General features: G+C 34.8%; 1 non-coding gene across 1 annotated transcript; it reads left to right on the forward strand.

The window, feature by feature from the left end:
* The first annotated feature begins 395 nt into the window (after positions 1-395).
* LOC148567131 (small nucleolar RNA R71) lies at positions 396-499 on the forward strand. The gene has a single exon (XR_015882136.1). It is a non-coding gene; the product is annotated as a small nucleolar RNA R71 (small nucleolar RNA).
* Positions 500-4,020: the final 3,521 nt, after the last annotated feature.

A 4,020-nucleotide genomic window follows, 5' to 3' on the forward strand; every position in this document is an offset into this window, starting at 1 on the left:
CACCTAAGTAGTTTACCTCTGCTATTGCAGGGTTCTCAGGATCATAGGCTTCTTCTTCAGAAGAAGCCTCTTGAGTACTGTTGGATGCAGCTTGCATTCCATGCAGACTCTGAGAAATCATATTGACTTGCTGAGTCAATATTTTATTCTGAGCCAATATGGCATTCAGAGTATCAACCTCAAGAACTCCCTTCTTCATAGGCGTCCCATTACTCACAGGATTCCTTTCAGAAGTGTACATGAACTGGTTATTAGCAACTATGTCAATGAGTTCTTGAGCTTCTGCAGGCGTTTTCTTTAGGTGAATGGATCCACCTGCAGAAGTGTCCAGTGACATCTTTGATAGCTCAGATAAACCATCATAGAATATATCCAGGATGGTCCATTCTGAGAGCATGTCAGAAGGACACTTTTTGGTCAACTGTTTGTATCTTTCCCAAGCTTCATAGAGGGATTCACCTTCTTTCTGTCTGAAGGTTTGAACATCAGCTCTAAGCTTGCTCAGCTTTTGAGGAGGAAAGTACTTGGCTAAGAAAGCCGTGACCAGCTTATCCCAAGAGTTCAGGCTGTCTTTAGGTTGATAATCCAACCATAATCTAGCTCTGTCTCTTACAGCAAAAGGGAAAAGCATGAGCCTGTAGACTTCAGGATCTACTCCATTAGTCTTAACAGTATCACATATCTGCAAGAATTCAGTTAAGAACTGAAAGGGATCTTCAGATGGAAGTCCATGAAACTTGCAGTTCTGCTGCATCAGAGAAACTAATTGAGGTTTCAGCTCAAAGTTGTTTGCTCCAATGGCAGGAATGGAGATGCTTCTTCCATGTAAACTGGAATTAGGTGTAGTAAAGTCACCAAGCATCTTCCTTACATTATTATTATTTTCGGCTGCCATCTCTTTTTCCTGTTCGAAAATTTCTGAAAGGTTATCTCTGGATTGTTGTATTTTAGCTTCTCTTAATTTTTTCTTCAGAGTCCTTTCAGGTTCTGGATCTGCTTTAACAAGAATGTTCTTGTCCTTGCTCCTGCTCATATGACAAAGAAGATGGCACAGAAAAAATAGTAATAATAATATGGATCCTTTATACCACAGTATAGGGATCCTTGTGTTAGTAGAAGAAAAGAAGGGAAGAAAATCTGAACTCAGAGAGAGAGGGGGTTCAGATTTTTGGAGAGTTGAAGGAAAGATGTTAGTATATCAATAAACAAATCGAAGAAGATGAGAGGGGGAAGTGAATTTTCGAAAACAATTTTTGAAAAAGAGTTAGTGATTTTTGAAAATAGTTTTTGAAAAAGGTTAGTATTTTTTTCGAAATTTTTTTTATATAAAAAATAAAAATAATTAGTTAATAAAAAAGAAATTTTGAAAAAGAGGGAAGATATTTTCGAAAATTAAAGAGAGAGAAAGTTAGTTAGGTAGTTTTGAAAAAGTTAAGAAACAAACAAAAAGTTAGTTAGTTAGTTGAAACAACTTTTTGAAAAGATAGGAAGTTAGGAAGTTAGAGAAGATATTTTGAAATCAAATTTTTGAAAAAGATAAGAAGATATTTTTGAAAAGATATGATAGAAATTAGTTTTGAAAAAGATTTGATTTTTAAAATCACAATTAATGACTTGATTCACAAGAAATCACAAGATATGATTCTAGAACTTAAAGTTTGAATCTTTCTTAACAAGCAAGTAACAAACTTCAAATTTTTGAATCAAGACATTAATTGTTATTGATATTTTCGAAAATTTGGTATAAAAATAAGAAAAAGATTTTTGAAAAATATTTTTGAAATTTTCGAAAATAACTAAGAATTTTGAAAAAGATTTGATTTTTGAAAAAGATTTTGAAAAAGATAAGATTTTCAAATTGAAAATTTGATTTGACTCATGAGAAACAACTTGATTTTAAAAATATTTGAAAAAGTCAACTCAAATTTTCGAATTTGATGAGAGAAAAAGGGAAAGATATTTTTTTTTTATTTTTTTGAATTTTTATGAAAACATGAAAATTATGCAATGCATGAAATTTTTAGATCAAAACAATGAATGCATGCAAGAATGCTATGAATGTCAAGATGAACACCAAGAACACTATGAATGTCAAGATGAACACCAAGAACATATTTTTGAAAAAATTTTTAATGCAAAGAAAACATGCAAGACACCAAACTTAGAATTCTTTAATGCTTAGACACTAAGAATTCAAGAATGCATATGAAACACTAAACAACACAAAACAAAAACTCATCAAGATCAAACAAGAAGACTTACCAAGAACAACTTGAAGATCATGAAGAACACTATGAATGCATGAATTTTCGAAAAAAATGCAAGATGCACATGCAATTGACACCAAACTTATGATATGACTCAAGACTCAAACAAGAAACACAAAAATATTTTTGATTTTTATGATTTTCTAATTTTTTTTGGATTTTTATTTTATATTTTTCGAAAAAATATTTTGGAAAAGAAAATAAAGATTCCAAAATTTTTAATATGAATTCCAGGAATCTTATGCTCTAAAGCTCCAATCAAAGGGTCAGGCATGGCTTAATAGCCAGCCAAGCTTTAGTATGTAACTCAGACATGACACGCCTGACATTCCTTACATTCAATAGCCAATTGGCTAAGAAAGATAAAGAAGCTCTTCTCTTGAGTATAAGAATTGAGACATGGCTTTACAGCCAGCCAGGCTTCAACATGCTCCATGAAACACTAGAATTCATTCTTAAAAATTCTGAAAGGAAAATATATTTTTGAAAACATTTTTTTTTGTAAATTTTTTTTTTTTCGAAAACAAGTGAGGAATTTTTGAAAGATTTTTGAAAAATTTTTGAAAACAAAACAAAAAGAAAATTACCTAATCTGAGCAACAAGATGAACCGTCAGTTGTCCAAACTCGAACAATCCCCGGCAACGGCGCCAAAAACTTGGTGCACGAAATTGTGATCTCCAGGCTCGAACAAATCCTGGTAATGGCTCTAGAGCTTGGTGCTCTGATCTTAATTCATAATTGTCACAACTTCGATACAACTAACCAGCAAGTGCACTGGGTCGTCCAAGTAATACCTTACGTGAGTAAGGGTCGAATCCCACGGAGATTGTTGGTATGAAGCAAGCTATGGTCACCTTGCAAATCTCAGTCAGGCGGATATAAAATAATCATGGAGTTTTCGAATATTAATTAATAAAATAGGGATAGAGATACTTATGTAATTCATTGGTAGGAATTTAAGATAAGCGAATGGAGATGCTTTCGTTCCTCTGAACCTCTGCTTTCCTGCTATCTTCATCCAATCAGTCTTACTCCTTTCCATGGCTGGCTTTATGCAAGGGCATCACCGTTGTCAGTGGCTACATCCCCTCCTCTCAGTGAATAATATGCTCACGCACCCTGTCACGGCACGGCTATTCATCTGTCGGTTCCCGATCATGCTGGAATAGGATTCACCCTCCTTTTGCGTCTGTCACTAACGCCCAACAATCGCGAGTTTGAAGCTCGTCACAGTCATTCAATCATTGAATCCTACTCAGAATACCACAGACAAGGTTTAGACCTTCCGGATTCTCTTGAATGCCGCCATCATTCTAGCTTACGCCACGAAGATTCTGGTTAGGAGATCTAAGAGATACTCATTCTAGCTTAATTCATGTAGAACAGAAGTGTTTGTCAGGCACGCGTTCATAAGGGGGAAGGATGATGAGCTTCACACATAATCATCACCTTCATCACGTTCTTGGGTGCGAATGGATATCTTAGAAGAGAAATAAGAAGAATTGAATAGAAAACAGTAGTACTTTGCATTAATCTTTGAGGAACAGCAGAGCTCCACACCTTAATCTATGGAGTGTAGAAACTCTACCGTATGAAAATACATAAGTGAAGGTCCAGGCATGGCCGAGATGGCCAGCCCCCTAAAACGTGATCAAAGGATCATAAGGTAATCCAAAGATCCAAAGATGGTCTAAAAGACTAGTAAAAGGTCCTATTTATAATAAACTAGTCACTAGGGTTTACATGAGTAA

Source organism: Arachis ipaensis, chromosome B4 (assembly GCF_059453495.1).
Source record: "Arachis ipaensis isolate K30076 ecotype BB chromosome B4, ASM5945349v1, whole genome shotgun sequence".
Classification (NCBI taxonomy): domain Eukaryota; kingdom Viridiplantae; phylum Streptophyta; class Magnoliopsida; order Fabales; family Fabaceae; genus Arachis; species Arachis ipaensis.